The sequence below is a fragment of the Vicugna pacos genome, chromosome 2 (assembly GCF_048564905.1).
Source record: "Vicugna pacos chromosome 2, VicPac4, whole genome shotgun sequence".
NCBI classification, from domain to species: Eukaryota; Metazoa; Chordata; class Mammalia; order Artiodactyla; family Camelidae; genus Vicugna; species Vicugna pacos.
The window spans coordinates 55,437,922-55,455,601 of NC_132988.1; the positions used below are offsets into that span (position 1 = coordinate 55,437,922).

General features: G+C 37.8%; 1 protein-coding gene and 1 long non-coding RNA gene across 7 annotated transcripts in view; one reads left to right on the plus strand and one right to left on the minus strand.

The window, feature by feature from the left end:
• Positions 1–2,779: 2,779 nt before the first annotated feature.
• LOC140686418 (uncharacterized) lies at positions 2,780–16,868 on the minus strand. 5 transcript variants are annotated; one of them, XR_012060232.1, is made up of 9 exons: positions 16,476–16,868; positions 13,157–13,331; positions 11,367–11,444; positions 10,946–11,157; positions 10,682–10,759; positions 10,411–10,448; positions 7,257–7,363; positions 7,052–7,106; positions 2,780–3,389 (listed from the first exon to the last, which is right to left on the minus strand). It is a non-coding gene; the product is annotated as an uncharacterized lncRNA (long non-coding RNA). The 5 variants fall into 5 exon arrangements; XR_012060226.1 differs by having other exon boundaries at positions 2,780–3,635; XR_012060230.1 differs by having other exon boundaries at positions 2,780–3,635; positions 10,901–11,157.
• HPGDS (hematopoietic prostaglandin D synthase) overlaps positions 10,311–17,680 on the plus strand; it is a 30,428-nt gene continuing 23,058 nt past the window's right edge. Inside the window, exon 1 of one of the 2 annotated variants that reach the window (XM_072940387.1) lies at positions 10,311–10,460. The gene's annotated coding sequence lies outside the window, so the exon portion shown is untranslated. Of the gene's footprint in view, positions 10,461–14,433; positions 14,479–17,680 lie in introns of those variants that run through there. The other variant, XM_006208958.4, reaches the window with a different exon arrangement.

The following is a 17,680-nucleotide window of genomic DNA, read 5'->3' on the forward strand; positions in this document are numbered from 1 at the left end:
AATCTGTTTTTTTCTCTCCATTGCATTCCAAGTTTCCTCTTGTCTCTTTGTACCCTGCCTTTAGTCTTCACAGTCTTCTCTCCCCACTCCCAAGTCCAACGCACTCTCCTGCCAGAATATGCTTTTTAAAATGCAAGTCTAATCACAGTGCTTCTTTGTATAAAGTCCTTCAGTGTCATCCCAAAAAGTTTGGCTAAAATTTTAACTCTTTAGTATGACATAGTAGGCACTGACTTTCTCTCCTGCCTGTATCCAGCCTCCTCTTTCCCACACTCCAGCTCACCAAGGCACCTGAGTGGCCGTCTCTGAACAGGTCCTCTGCTCTCATGGATCTGGGATTTTTGTAGAAGCTGTTGTCACTGCTTGGGGCCTTTTCCCATTCCTTTACCTGGTCAGCTCTAAAGTTCTGTATCATCTCCTTTGGGAAACATTTTCTAGTGTCTCCATTTGGATTCCATTTTCCATGTGCTCACCTCTAACACACTCCCAATTTTGTAACTATCTTTTTACTTCCCTGCACCCATTGTCAGACTATGAGTCCTTGAGATCAGAATGGAAAGAGCACTAAATGGGTAGTCAGAGAGGTAGCCTCTACTCTCAGCCTTGCTGCCGACCCTCAGGCTGACCACAGACAACTTATGAATGATGCTGGGCCTCAGCTTTTCTTGTCTTTATTGTGCTCGCCTATTTTATCTCCATATGGAATCTCCACAGGGAATACTTTAAAAACACATGTGTGATATCTTTTATTCTATTGCATTTCTACAAGAGCTGATTTCTGTATGACAAAGCCACTTGGGCAATGCTTATTGACTGCTAGTCACAACTGACAAGGAGACCAAGAGCCATTAACTCAGAGCAAAGCAACTGAACCAGGAACATCCTTCTGCCCTCTGCCATATTATTTTCACCAACTAAAATAACTATTGGAATGGCCAGAAACAAAACAAAATCAACCAAGAGTCATATAATACATGAGTATAGGGTACAAAGAGGCAAAGCCAAGACAGGAAGCCAGATAAAGGCAAGAAATTTATCAGGATGTGCCTGTATTATAGTTTAGGGATTAAGAGTAACACTTTTAAAGACAGACTGCCTGGGTTCAAATCCTAACTCTTTCAATTATTAGCTGTATGAATGTGGACAACTTCTGAGCCTCTTTTTCCTCACTTATCGAACAGGAATAATAATACTAACACATAACCCACAGTGGTGGTGTGAGGATTAAATAAATTAATTCATATAAAGTGCTTATAAAATGCCTGGTACCAGTAATTTTCTCAAACTATGAGTATTATTAAGAGGAAATGGGGTTGGAGGTATAGCTCACTGGTAGAGCACATGCTTAGCATGCATGAGGCCCTGGGTTCAATTCCCAGTATCTCCATTAAAATAAGTAAGTAAGTAAATAAACCCAATTACCCACCCCCCAAAAAAGTCACTTTCTCTCTCGCCTTTTGAGACGGCCCACACTCTGTTTATGGAGTGTGTAACTGCTTTTTCTTTAAACTAAACATCCGTACACCTCTCGGTCTCTCTCTGTCTCACCTTTTGAGATGGCTCACATTCTGCCTATGGAGTATGTATCTCCTAAGTCGCTTTCCCTTTGCAGTGAGATGGACCCAACTCAGTTCATGGAGTGTGGATCTCTAAATAAACTTACTTTCACTTAAAAAAAAAAGAGGAAATAAAGGACAATAACTTAATCAAACCGTAAAAGGCAGCCACGTATTTCAAAACGAAGGCCAAAATGAAAGGCCAAACAGATCATTCGATAGTACTGACTGAAATATTGACTGGGAGCATCATCCCTGGTAATATCCTGCATAGCATGCCACTAATTACACACATGCCATGAGATACACTGGAGAAGAATATGGTATTTTTCTTTTGGAAACAAACCCTTAAAATGATTATCACTGACTAAAAATTGAAATATTACTTTTGAAACAAGCCTTTTTGAATTTAGTTGGATAGTACTCACTTTATGCATGATCAGACTTAAACACACATCTAAACTAAAAAGAACACCTGTAACTAGCTGGAATTATATTAAATTGTTTACAACAGAAAATTGTTCAGATAAAGCCAAAATCAAACCAAAATTTTCAGCAATGTATTAACCTAGACTTACTGCAGAATACTTTACGGCCTATCATGAAAAAAATTGGTAAATAACATTCTGAGTCTCTGGCAGATAAAAAGTAGGGTCAGCTTTACATCAAAAACATAGCCAGTTGGTTTGAGAATCCTACTTGAGATATTTAATAATAATCTCCTGGATCATAGGACCATCAACTCTATTGAGCATTGATCTCAATGGACTAGAATTGAACATCATTTGAGCTGTGTACATAACTAGGCTTGAATACAGACTGAACCATTAACCAGTTTTTCATACAAATATTTTTTATATGTCTTGGACATCAGATAAAGAAGTCCAACATGTTTCAGTTAAAAGCAGTCATGTGGCATCTCTGGAGGAATTGTTTCGCAAATACAAATGTAAGTATTGGACATGTGCTAGAAAGGCAATAGGCATTTTCTGGGAGCTAGGGATATGACTTTTAATTCAAAGCTGAACTCAATTTGGACAGTGTATTTATTTATTTATTTTAAGGAATCAGTAAGGACATGAGTTATATTTTATGTAGCCAATAAATGTTATCCTCCAAAACCAAGCCAAACATACTCAGAAAGGTTTTGGCAGGAACTTAAGAACCACTGGTATGGCAGTCTCTCAAGATTCAAACCAAATATGATGAAAGTTCAAACTCAATTTAGAGAATATTTTCAATTTGGTTTTATTCAGGATAAACCTTTTTTTAAAGTATTTTTAGCTGGTTAAAAAATACATATATACATAACATAAATTTACCATTTTAGCCATTTTAAGTGTACAGTTCTGTGGCATAGGTACATTCACATTGTTGTACAACAATCACCATCATCCATCCCAGGGATTTTTCACTATCTCAATGGATGAGTAGTTTCAGAGTATATACAGGTTTGGCTTTTCCCAAATTGAGTCCCTAAAAGTGTCTTTTTGAAGAAACTTGATTACTTCACAGTTCCTTAAAAGAATGTGTATCTGAGATCACCACACAAGTTAAATTTGTTCAAACGTATGATTTGTTTATTCTGTTTTTCAATTCTCTACCTGGGAGCACCAGAAAACAGCCCTACTGGGACTAGACGTAAAGCAGTCCTGCTGAGCAGAAAGTTACTCTGGATTATCTTTTCATCCAATATAAAATAGTGTAAGAATTCCGCAGTGTAAAAATAGTATTATCACTTATGCACATAAGTGATCAGTATTCCACTTCATCAAATAATTTTTAGATCTTCTATCACAGTGTTTCTGTTTTTTAAAGGTACATCTGAAGAAACTGAGAAAAAGAAAACACAAATGGTTTGCTGTGAAGCATTCAGTCTCCATCTTTCTTACCAAATTAGATAACCACACCTTTTATTTCAAGATGACATCTGGTCTCCAAATATTTGTATAGAATGGAATTAATAGAGTTCATATATGACTTCTTGAGTTGGAGGAATGCTTTGTGCTTTGAGTTCAGCTAGGACAGGCATTATAATATTACTGGATTGGCTGTAGAGTTGGCGACATTACCTTGATTCTGAATCAAAGCAGAAATATGATGTTGTACACATGAAACTTATATAATGTTATAAACCAATGCTACCTCAATAAAACATAAATAAATAAAATGGAAACAAATATTAAAAAAATCAGTTTTTTTCAAATGGGCAAGACTAGTTGGATAATAAAACTACAAATATATGCAAGGAAGGATTACTATAAAAAGCAAGAATAGTGGTTCCTCGTAAGAGGAAGGAGTATGTTGAAGGGAAATTTCAGTGGGGTGACAGGTAAAGGTCTGTTTCTTGATCTGGTTAGTAGTTAGAAATGTGTTTACCTTATAGTAATGCACTAAGATGCACATTTGTTTTGTGTGGTTTTCTGTATATGTATTTCATTTTACAATAAAAAGATTTAAAAAGTAAATCACAAAACAAAACAATAAGTACTATGAGTTTGTTTTTACTCATGGATTTAAAAAAGACTAAAATAATTACCATTAACTCGTATTAGCTGGACAATAAGTTTGTGCAGCCTTTCTGCATGTCAGTCTGGCAATGGGCATTATCATTTAAAATGCACGTAACCAATTCCTCTTCTAGGAATTAAAATAGAAAAGATTGTACAAAGATTTATGTACAAAATATTTACCATGGGAGAGAAGGAAAAACTGGCCAAACGAATCAAAGAAAGTTCTTTGTCCTCTTGCTTTTGCCTGAACGTTGTCATTACATACGTGGGCGAACTAAAGTGATCATTTCATCTGTGGCAAACAGTCACAAATTTTGCACAGTGGCATAGTAGATTAAATTCACCAGTAAAGTAACAATTTTACCACCACCTACATAATGAATTTCTTTTCAGCAGTGAAAAATGAGCTTTTACTGTGAAACATTAAAAAATATCTCTACAGGAAGGAGAAACAGATTAAAAGGAAAGATAAAGTAGAAAAAAAGAGAGAAATGTTATCAGGCAATTCATTTTAACATGCTTCCTGGGTTTCATTGGAGGCCTTTGAAAAGGTTGACTTTTACAGCACTTTACACATGACTTGCAAACCTTAGCACCTAACACATTGTCAGGAACCTGTTCAGAAATATTATGAAACTAGAATGGAAGGAAAATATGTGGAGCATAGTTGATGTAGAGCGTTTTCTGGAAGTTTCTAGTAAAGAGTGACCTGGGATGTTGGCCCTGGCTTACAACTTTGAGGGTCTTCCTAGTCAGGCAAGTAGTTGGTGGGGTGGAGAACAGTTTTCCATTGCTGCTAACAGGCTATGGAGATTGGAACACATTCAAGGACCTCGGCCTGTCCTTAACATCGCCTGCTTATGCCAGGTAACACTGCCCCTCCCTCATTTGTATATGATCACAAAGCATCTTGCCGTGCAGATTTTCCCGACTGTTTATTGTTTGTGATAGACTTTTTATTTTATTTAACCTGCCTAAAAATGCTGGGTATGGCAGCTGGACTAAAGACATGATGGAAGGTTTTTCTATCCAGATCTTCCTACAAATTCATACCCCGACCCCAGCCCATCCCACATAATTCTCCACCCACAACCTCAGCCCAACTCTCCTGAGTGATGGCTCCGCCCAACTATTTCTATTAGAGAATCAATATGTGAATATGCAAATTGCTATTTGAACAACCTGACAAATGTTGGTAAAGAATACAAAAAAAATTAAGGTAATGTTTAAATGGAGAGAAATATTAGGTACTTTGGTCTCAGCTATTACCCAGAGCAAAGCTTTCATCAGAGGATGAGTTTAGAAACGTTAGACACAGAGAAAAACAAATCTCAGAGGAAATGACTAACAGAAAAATGATAAGAAATGTTTGGTAAGATTGACTTACATTGTCCAGTGAATTTGCATTTTTAAATTTAATTTTGTGTATTTGCAGCTTTAGGAAAAAATAATATTTAAGACTATTTATATCAACCTTTAAATTTCAAGTTTATCAATCAAATTAAACAACCAAGTAATAAGGAGTTCTAAAGTTGTAGGGAATGGTCCACTATACTTCTTTATCCTGAAGAATCTTCTCTCCGTGCAGAATGGTTGTAAACCAAAACTTTGTGAAACACTTCCAGGTAGTTGTAAGAGCATAAGGTTTGTGATCAACGGCACTGAGTCTGAGTACTAGTACCACTACCTAATAGCTGTGTGACCTTGGGTAAGCTGCTTAATCACTATTAGCCTTAATTTTCTCATCTGTACAATGGGTCTAATAAGATTTACATTACAGATTTGCTGTGTGCCTTAAACAGCCCTACAACTATCACTATTATGAAATAAGCATACCAAATATTTGAATTGATTGCAGTATTCTCACTTTAAATTTTTAAGGAAATTATTTTTGAAAACTATATACCATAAGAAAATTATTAAATAATTAGAATACTTGATTTTATGCCTCATACTTTACATTGTCTCTGTTTCTCCAAGGTTCTCTCCCTTTCTTTCCTTTTAAAGCATAGGGCTATGTTAATGGGCATTGGTGGTTTGAGAAAGGATAGGGCAACCAGGGCTGAAATGCTTTCTCTGCTGATTTTTGACCAATGTCCTTTTTCCTGTCCTGAATCTCAAGTCCACTTTTGTGGGTCCTGGGGTCCTGAGGTCATGGATTCTTCAGGGTTATTGGCATGGCATCTCCTCAGTGTATGTCCTCCTCCCCACCTTTAGGGAAACTTGGGTCATAACTGACTACATAGATTTAATCAAATGCCATTCCTCCACTTGCTACCTGTCTGCCAAAATATTTTTTGCAATGTTTCCTATACTCTTGATTCCTCCCTTTCTCTTTGCCCTTGCTGACGAGATCTTCCATACTGTCTTTTTAGTGGGGCTGGGCATATTAACATGTGTCTTCATACATCATGCTTAGCCAGCTGCTTGAAAGAACAAGTTTGGAAGTTTAAACAATAAGATACAAACTAGATATGAATAAATAAAAAGAGAAAACAATTATAAAAACTTCAAGTATAGGAATATATAAGAATTGTGACTTTTTTCCATTCCTGAAAAGGAGATCAAGCCATACACTTAATTTGAGCACATCCATCATATAAATTTAAGATAACACAGGAAAAAGTTTCAACACATTTTTTTACAAAGCACATTTTTAAGATTTTTTTCTATCTTATTCTCTGAATTTATAAATAGGATCCAAAGAACGAGAACTAAAACTAAACATTCAACTGGCTCAAGTTCAAACTTCACGTTTTGAAATTCATAGGATGCTAAAAGAGGTCTTCGACTTTGGTAAGAGATAAGAGACGACTTCGATTTTTCTAAAAAGAATGTAGTACCTTCTATTTGCCAAAATTGAAAAAATGAACCATGAACAGCGACTTAATCTTGGTAGCTGATAGGCATCTAAACACCATTTTGCTTGAACTGTTTAAACGAAGAGAATTTGCTGTATTCCAGAGCACACATACCTCTTACCTGCTGTTTTAAAACAGGAAACAAGTAGAAATTCAAAACTGACATGGAATTACCACTAGATTAGAAGAAATAAAAGACAAAGATTTGTTTCTGAACACTTACAAAAACATCGTAGCACATTAAGTTTAAGTCCGTATAACATAGTTTTATATGAATTTCTATGTATTTGCAGAAAAGGAAGACTGTCTTTCAAATTGAGACTTACCAAATGTCTGCAATTAGCAAGCCTCCATTCATCTAAGATCTGCTCCTTAGTCTGGAATTTTTGGAAGTTGAATCAGGTCACTCAATATTTCATGAACCACTAAAAAACTAAAACATAAATTTACTAGCATATGCTAAAAATATGCTTGCCAAATAAATAAAAAAAAATTATTGTCAGTTGTTTAGCAGATCCTCTTTCCAAGTGTTGCATCAAATTATAGAGAACTGGATTATCTTAATGAAGAGCATAACCAGTAGTGGGATCAGTCTGCATGGGAAAGGGAATACACCTATCTATCAAAGCATCTTTGACAGCGATGAGAAACTGAAAATTGTCTTACAGAGTTTTTCCTTTTAAAGTTTTCTTGCAAGACACCAAAAAGCATATGTCACAAGAAAAAAATCTTTACAGGAGACATCTTCCAGTACTGGTCCCAGTGTTCAATACATGTTGGTTGTGTGAATGTTAGTGAAGCGATAGTCTTGTGTTAATTACTCATTTATGTGTGTACTTTTCATTCCTTGATTAAACAGAAGTATTTGATTGAGGCAGGTCTCTCTCTTTGAAAGAAATAGAACTTAGGGAGGATAACAAATAGATTTTGAGGAAGGAAGTGAATAGCGAAATGGTCAAAACTACTGTGGCAAGCAATTAAACAAAAATGTTGTGACCACAGAGCCATGTGTCTGCCGTATGTTACATAGGCTATGGGGATCTTGTTAATATTTAGGAAGCATTCAATTCTTTTTCAGAATCACATTTATGTATCTTCTTTCAGTTGTGACATCAGTCCACAGATGTTGAATTTTTACCACTTATATAAATTCCTCCAAACCTAGGCCTTTGAGACAATTCTGAATCTTTTCCCCTGGACTACGGTGGTTCACCCTAGTTGAGGCCAGTAGCTTCCCACGAGCTACTGAAACTGTTTATGTTAGCAGGATGTACACACTGCCAGGAAACATGCCATCTCCAGCCTTTGTGGACTAGGTCCCAGCATTTAGCAGCTGGTGTTTTCTCTCCATATGGCTCAGGCTCATAATGGACCAAAGTACTCCTGTAGCAAAACTGTATCTCGCAGGCCAGAAAAATGTTTCTTAGCGTAACTTTGTTCACTGTTTTCTCTGGATCTTTCTGTTACTTTGCTATAGATGAAAATTGCTTTTCCTTTGCTTATAAAAACCCTATTTTTATATTCTTATGGAAGTCTATGCTCCAAGGATTTCTTTTATTTTTGGCATAGCTGATTTTGTTGCACTTTTTTTCTTTGTTTTGGAAGGAGGTAATTAGGTTTGCTTACTAATTTATTTCTTGATGGAAGTACTGGGGATTGAACCCTGGATCTCATGCACACGAAGCACATGCTCTACCGCTGAGCTATACCCTCCCTCTGTGCTCTAAGGATTGAGGCTGCACCTTATTTCTGTTGTCATCACTTAGCATTCTCCTCTGACTTGAGCTCTGTTTGCCTTATAGACACAGAAGTTAGTTGTGTCAGCAGAACCAAGATTTCCTGATTTCCTTTGTTCTAAGCAATTTCCTCTTTTTGCATTACAGGCCAGTTTGAAAGATTCTGCCAGAAATCCTACATGTTTGATTCGGAGGCATGCAAAGTCATTTTCTAGAATGAAATATTAAAACCAAACAAAACAAAACTTTCTTGGGAGAAAGAATTTAGATCAGAAATCTGTTTGCTATGTATGGTTAGGCTAAAGAAAGTTGAATAATCCTAAGAAATAGTGTCAGCAAATGATAGAAGCCTGGTAGAGTAAGAAATATAAATAACAAACACATACATAAATAACACATACATAAATACATCCTTTAAAATGTTAGTTATTTAATTACTATAAATAAATATAAATATATTTATACATATATTAGAAATATAAAATATATTTATAATAAATATAAGTATATTGTATTTATATAAGTATATTATATTTATTATAGGTATACATTTATTATGTATCACTCTATAATATATTTATGAGACCATCTAATACAGTGATTAATAGCAAAGATTCTGAAGGCACACTAGCTGGCTAAAATACTGGATTTGCTGCTTTCTGGTTTTGAGAACTTGACAAATTGAAACATTGGGTGAGTACCAGGCACATGATAAGCATAAATATCAGTGTTTGTTATGATTAGTCAGTCCTCTTTAGAGTCTTGAATATTTTCTGACACATTCTTCTTCTCCAAAATCTCTTTTTTGAAAAAAATTTCATGAAAAAGTACACCTCTTTGCACTAATATATTTTCAAAATATGTTTAAAAAAATCAAAACATGCAAATCATTTTAATAGATGCAGTTTGGTTGCTTGCTTCTTGGTAAGTTCTAGGAAAAGGCTTTAATCTCACCAAAAAATCCTCTCCAAATTACACTCTTACCTGCGTCACTTTAGTCACTGTAAATAGTAAGTCCGTCATGTGACCCCAGAGTATCAGAGAGGATGACCTTCCTTTGATCTGAGTATCTTGTCTTTGTCGCTAGATTTGAGGACAAAATAGCTTGTGTCCCTGTAATCCTCAGTCCATGAACTGTGTCCCTTTGGACATAGTTTTTATGTAAGACAGAGAAATGTCTTCAGCGGGAAAATTATGTCATTGAACAACTGAGCAGAAAGTGACTTTAGAGGTCACTTGGCCAACTCTTATTTTCCCAGAACTGACATTCTGAGCGGAGATGAGATGCTTTTGGATAACAGGACAGGGTAAAGGCACAGGTGGGATTTATGCAGGGTCCTTCCTCCTACAGTGTGTGTTGTAATGATACAGAAGGGACGATAATGGATTCTGGAAAAATCTTTAAAAGCAAGCTAACTTATTCTATTTCAATGCTTATTTCCCCCATTCTTGACAGAAGAGTAAACGTGCAATCTCATGAAAAAGATTCAAATGTTCGAGGAATTTTATATCTAGAAATGCTTTCATCACACGTCCTAGTCAGTTATGTAGCCACACTCAAGTGATGTAACCATTTGTGATGCTATTTTGTGGGCATTAAATGAGCTAATACATGGCAAGCACATTGTCAACGCCTGGCCCACAGGAAGCAGTTAAGAAATATTAGTTACTTATGTTACTATTATTTGCTTATATTTGGAAGTCCCCTTTCAGCCAAAGGCTCAGCAGAAAAGCATTTACTCACCATCTTGGAGATAATTTCTGTATTATTCTTCACAGTATCTGAAGAGCCAGGTAAGAAAAATAGTGTTATCACTGTTGAAATTGGGGAAAACAGGGGCACTAAAGATTTGTAAACACATTTCAACTACCCAATAGGTTAGGAGTAGAAAAAGAAACAGATTCTTCATTTCCTGCCTTCTCAATCCCAGGTTTAAATAATTTAGTTTTGGATGTTTTTAGTTTCTCAAATAACTGACTATGAAAAGGAAATTGCTTGATTGCATGAAATATACCAAAAAGCTTAGTAAGCTGAGATAGGAGCTCTGTGGGCTTCTCCTGGAGACTTCCTTCTTTCTCCATCAACAGTGCAGCTAGAAAAGTAGAAATAGGTCTGGTTGAACATTTCCCTTTTACCAAAATAAATAAAGAGGAACTAGTATGTGGGCTGTTTTTAAGATGTGGTATTTATTTTTCCATCATTAAAGAAATATGTAATAACCACTAATACTTACCAAGCAGTAACCAGTTGCCAATCAACACAGAGTGACTTAGATTACCTGTTTAATCCTTTCAACTCTGAGAAATAAGAATGATTCTTTATCACCACCGTTTTCCCGAGGAGGAAACTGAAGCTGAGAGAGGGTAGGGATGTGCCTAAGGTCCCCTCCAGGACGTGGTGTGGCTGAGATTCTGTTTCAGAGCTCCAGCCCACGGTACTCCAGGCTGGAAGACTTCATCAGCACCTTGTATGACCCCACCATTGCCCAGGCTGGAGGAGAAGGAAAACAAGAATGAAGTTGGACTCTGAGTTAATGTTGGATTTTGAACTGCAGTTAGGAACTTGCTAATTATATCAGAAGAGTCAGAGTTTTCCAATTTGGGAGTCGCCAGAGAAAAGGAAGATATATTCGATTAAATTACAAAAGCTTTTCCAATGATTGTGTAAACATTATCATACAAATTGTCATATTTACTCACAGTTATTTCTCATACAATCCAATCTACATGCGCAGGGTGTCCATGCAGGGCACGTGGCACAAAGAAATATCGGCACCGCTGGGGGAGAATGTGAGAAGGTGACAGATAAGGCGTTTTCACCCTGCATTTTTCACCTTTGCTTCTCCCCACACCCGCCTCCCCATTCAAACAGAGAGCTGGTTCTGTGCTCATTTCCTCAGCAGAGGATGAAGCAGCATGAAAAATAACAGTTGCCTGGCAATAGCTTTTCTTTCAGACTTTTAGTTTCAGAACATAATCACAGAGAGGGCAAGAACTGGACACCATAGACTCTCGAAGGAAAATGATCCTCTCTTCAGACAAATTGTGAATGATTATTAACCATGGCTAACATTCAGAGATCTCTAACTATGCACGAGGCGCCTTTTCAAGCATGTATCTATGTACTTACTAAATGCTCACAAAGCCCCGTGAGGGAGCTACTACTAATATCCTAAGAGTGCTCCGTGAGGGTGAGGATTTTTGTCTGTATTTGTTTACTGCTTTACTTCTATTATCCAGAACATTACTTAGCAAAGATTGCGTACTCAGTAATATTTATTGTAGAATAAACCTTCATCTAACGATGAAGGAACTGAGACAGAGAGTCTAATAACTTGCCCAAAGTCCCACAGCTGGTGGTAGACTAGGAGATTTTGCAGTATCCCCACCTGGGCTGGGATAGAAGAGAAAGGGAAATCTGTGTGATTCCGGGGCAGAGGGATGCTGGGACCCTTTTTGCTGCCTGGAAGGTGGAAAGACCATGTCGAAGAAGTAGTCGTGTTGGGCGGCGGGCGGTTGGAACCTCAGGCAGCGTTGTAACTGACTGAACTGCCACATTTGGGCAAAATGAGGATACTGCAGGAGCAGCAGGGGCTGCTGGTCTGAACGCCACACACCCAGAGACGGTGGGCAGCTTCCAGGATAGCCTGCACTGATCGATGACCAAGGAACAAATGGCCACCCCTTCCCCAAAACTGGTGATGTGTTGCTCTATTTTCCTCCAGCCAAGCAGAACGGGTTGTAAAGCAGAAAACTGTTACAGAAAAGGAGGAAAGTGCTATTTTTTGAATATATGATTTTTTTCCACTGAAACATGTAGGGAAAGAATATTTAATGTGTCATCTGAAGGCCTAGGCTTATCCCATCCCAAATTCTGGGCCAGTGTATCTAATTTCCCTGTATCTCTGTTTCCTCATCTATAAAATAGGGATTAAAAATAACTGAAGTGAGGACCAAAAGATTTTTTAAAATGTAAGTTAAAACTCAGTGAAGGATAGTAAACACACTGTGTTAACTTTGTACAGCTCCCATGCCATTTGCACTTGATTTTGAGCTACAGATACCTTTCTGGCAGGTAAGGGGCTGTACTTGTGTCTCCTTAATTAGACTTTTTACAGACTAATATAGATACTTATTTTCATTTCTTATGTTTATAATAAATGGATGTAAACACATTTTTCAAAGTTAAAAGCACTTAGGAAATATTACAGGATTGCTAGCTTTCTATTGCTGCCTGTGAGTGTCACTTCCCAGAAGCTGAAAGCCAGACAGACTGTCACTAGAAAGTTTAATGTGTAACCTTCAGGTCTAATAATGCACAGGCAGGTATTTCACTGCATCTTTTCACTGAACTGTTCTAATACTGTAGCTGGAATTCATTCCTGCACCAAGGACCAAAAAAATTAATTTCTGAAACATATCGGCATTTGTTACTAATCTGTACAAGGATTATCAACAAGATGTAGGGGAATCTTCCCCTCCGGGCTTACCTTAAAAAATACGACCCTGAAGCCAAGCAGAGGGCTTATGTGCCTGCAGCACCGAAAGCCCAACTCTGACAGTGCCAGTTTGCAGTGAAGGAAGGGTTTATCACAGGACGCCAAGCAAGGGAGTGGGAGACAAGCCTCAGATCCACCCCAGCCCGGTCTGTGAGTTAGGAGGGGTCTATTTTAAAGGAAGAACAAAGAGATTGTGATTAATCATTGTTTTGTGACATTCCTGTGACATTTCTTAATCGTAGTTTTGAGAGTCATAGGCTGTCTCTGGCCAGGTGGTCCATGCTCAGGGGTCTTGCTAGCTCATTTTGCCCTTAAGAAACAACCTGAGTTTGTAGGTTAATGGTGATACCTATTAGTAACTTCAGTACGTTAACAATGCTGTTGACAACAGCAATTTTAGCCCTCTGACGCTGGCTGATGAGTGTTCAGTCAGCATAGCACTGAGGTCAGAGAGGACAGGAGAGGGAATACAGTTTTGGACAGAGATTAATTATAAATTGGGGAAAGGAAGTTGGTGTTAGGGGGACTTGGTTTCAGCCCTTCTGAGAAAATTGTGTAGTGAAATATACTAGCAGCAATGAAAATTTGAAGAGTTCTTGTAAAATTATGAATTGTGAGGAAATAGAAATTGGGGTCATTCATTCATCAAATATATATTAGTGCTTACGATGTGCCTGGCACTCCTGTTGAGACTGAGGACACAACACTAAATTAAACAATGAAGTGCCCGCCTTGGTACAGCCTGTATTCCACTAGGGGAATACAGTGGTGGTGAAGTGGGGGTGAAAGCAAACAAATAAAACACAGTAAGTTGTCAGACACTGTGATGAATAAGTGCAGAGCAGGTAAAGATGAGGCTGTCTGAGACGGGTTCCAGTGAGGAGGTGGTCAGCCAAGGATGCACCAAGGAGATCTAGTGAAGTCAGGCAGCAAGCCATGTGTGTATTTGTAAGGATGGTGTACTTGCCCTCAGTTTGCATTTCCTCCAGGTGCCTGTAGTTCTAAGACTTTAAAAATAAATGTGTAGCAAGAGGCACACTTCAGCACCTATAACTTTGACTTTACCAACTGTATGCAAATATTTTAAGTTATACACAGAGAACCTATAAAATTCCAAGAATAACTAGAAGTCTTTGCAGACTTGCACATTTTGGCAGGCATATTTCATCTAAGACATAAAGGAAGAGACTTATGTGGAAGTCACCTCATCTCTCATTGGCTTGTGACTGTATCTTACTCATCACATAAACCCAAGATACAGTCCCATACGAGGGCACAGAAGATACGAGAAACCCCACAGAGACACAGCCCAAGTAAGTGATATGAGTGAGCTGTACAAAGACTAGAAATGAGATAGTTTTCACTCTTCATTTTAGGGTTTATTTTTATGACTGTCATATTCTGTGCATGTCTAACTGCCTTGTGACCTGTTTTTGGACTGAATTGTTAGTTTCTTATCTGTAAGCTTTCTAGCCATCAAAATTACTCCTAAAATTCTTTCCCTTTTTTTCAGTTACCTGTTGAAATCTTTAAAGTGCATAACAAAGTAATTGAATGTTAGCCTCTTTTGCTACAAAACTGAGTTTGGATTGTTGTCACCTTTCTGGCACAGACACTAGAATTTTTGAGATTATGTTTTTACTGTGCCCTTACAGCAATATATAGATTAGAATATCAGCTTAGTTAAAATTCAATGGTTTTATTATAATAGCTTGTATTTTCAATGACTGCATTAAAATCCCCTCTGGGATTCCTGCATTTTGTTGTTAACCAGCTAAAATATGTTGGTATCTAGTAAAAAGAGCTACAAACCTAGGAGAAATGAAATACCTGAGATAGAACTTTTCAAACATATTCTTACTTTTTATGTAAAGCATTTAATTTTTAAATTAAAAGCTGTATTTTCTTTTGCACTTAATGACTATGTGCATATGAGTTCACATGTGAAAACTTCTATCCAGGGTGTTTGTTAGCCATGCATTCATTTGTTCTTCAAGAAGATGTGTGCCTTATTTTTCAAACAGAAGTCTAAGTAAGTTATTTATCTGCTGAATCAGGAACTTTACACGACTTTCTTTGGGGTGGAAGGAAACCAGTGGTTAGTGTTTTAGGTCTAAAGGAGATCCTAAGCATGATCAGACTTTTTACTTCTTGTTTCTTTATCATTTCACAGAATACATGCAGATTCCTCTGCATGGGATTCCTAACACAAAATGATAGTGGTAGGGCTCAGAGTGTGAAGCTAACAGGGAATAAGAGACCAGCACGACACTGGAGTTTGCCTGGGTCAATCAAGTCATGTTTATGTGTTATTTCTATGTATTATGTGAAGTCGGGGTTTCATTATGTACATTTTTCCTCTTTTGTCTCAGAACCACTTTAGTCTCGTCCTTGTATGCCCCCATGGTAATGTCTTGTCTGTTGTACACCTGAGGTTCTGTTTCGAGACTCTGTGTACCCCCTATATCTAGTCCTGAACAAACACCACGTTACCGTAAGTACAAGGCTTTTAAAGTCTTGCTGTCTGGTAGGTGAAGCCCTCTCTTTCTGTTCTTTTGTTTGTTTGGTTGGGTTTTTTTGGCTGTCTTGGTCTTTAGCATTTCCATTTTAAGTTTAGGATCAGGTTTTTCTGTAAAGTCTCTTGGATTTTGAATATACACAATCATTTTGATTGCAAATAAGGACAATTTTGTCTCTTTCTTTCCATTCCTTACGTATGTTATTTACTGTTGTCTAATTTTACTGAATTGGCGAGGTCATCGAGACCATGCTGAATACTAGGATCATAGGGATCCTTGTTTTTCCTGATATTAAGGAAAAATGCTTCCATTGGTCCCCATTATGTATGGTGTTTGCTTTGTGTCTTTTCGTAGAGACTCTATTAGATTAAAGAAGTTTCCTTCTATTCTCAGTTTGATAAGGGTTTTGGGTTTTTTTTTTTGAGTTTTGATCACAAATGAGTGATTACTTTTATAAATGCTTTTTAAAAAAGCATTTATTTAGCATCCATTGAGAAGATAAGATGGCTTATAGTTGTTCTCTTTTAACCTATTGATGTAGTATAGGATACAGATGAATGTTTTGGTGCTGAAATACCTTGCATTCCTGGGATAAACCCTATTGTGCCATTACATGAACGGTCAGGACACTCAAGATGGTTGTTCTCTTGCTCTCTACATCCCCTGCTCTGCCAGGTCTGCCTCCCTCACACGACTATCCAATCCTCTTAATTAGATGGGCTGAATTAGCAACTGCCTAGGTGCCTGTCCCCCGCCCCAATTACTGGTTTCCCTGTAACTGATAAGCCAACCTGTTATCAATTCCCTCTATAAATGGTAGCCTCCTTCTTCCCAGAGCAGTGAAGCGTGTTGCCGCGTCCTGCTTGTCGTCTGCCGTGCACGGTGGGATGTTGCTCCAGGACCTTTCACTTCAGATGTGTGAGATCCCCTGTCCAGTAACCACTGATGTCTCTGTTAGCGTCTTCGGGCTCTTTCTTCAGTCTCGAGGCTGGGCAACTACAAGGCTTACCGACCTGCGGGGTGCAGCCCAACATTACATTTAATTTTATACACTAAATTTGAATAGCTAGTACGTTATTTAGGATGTTGTCAGCCGAGGGAGGCTGAAGAAGGATTCGAGGAGGTGAGCTGCCCAACTGGAAGAAGGCGCGAGGAGCTGACACGGAGCGCTTTACCGCAGTACAAGTGGGTGGTGCGCGCGCGGCCAGCCCTTAGGTGTGCGCACTTGTCCTTTTATAATGCTAGGGGCGCATGCGTATTGTTCATAATGCTGACGCATGCTCCTAGCGCATGCGTACATTTACCTCTTACCAGTGCAAGTTATTGTGAACTTTGGCCTGGGCCCCACGGCCCACTCACTTAAGGCTGCCAACAGATGTTTATATCATATTAATAAGTGAGATTAGTCTATAATCTTCCTCTTTTAACATCTTTGCACTTCTATCGTCTTTCTAGTCTTTGAAACTACTTCTAAAAGATAAGGATTACTTTGCCTTGAGGATTAAGTAAAATTCACCTGTAAAATCATCTGGGCTTGGTGTCTTTCGTGGGTGTGACTAATTACCAATTCCATTTCTTTACTCATTATCAGATGCAGGCTTTCAGTTTCTTTTTATTGGACTATGTTAATTTTTGTCTTTCTCAGGGTTTCCATTTAAGTGTTCAGGTTCCGTGACAGTTATTTGTAGTGTTAGCTTATGATTTTGAATCATCTGTTTTATTTGCTATTATGACCCCTTTTTATTTGTAATTTAAATTATTTGTGACTTTCCATATATTTTCCTCTTTAGCAGTTTTAGAAGAGGTTTGCAATTTGACCTTTTTAAACAATTTGTAGAAAAGCCTGCGGGGTTCCGGTTTCCAGCAGTATGTCTGTCCACCCTCCCATCTTGCGTGTGTGGAGGCTTTTCATTCCCCGTTATTTTGAAGAAGCTAAACTCCTGGCTGACCACGGCTTCTCTCAGAATTCTGAGTTCTGTTCATGGCATTTTGTTTC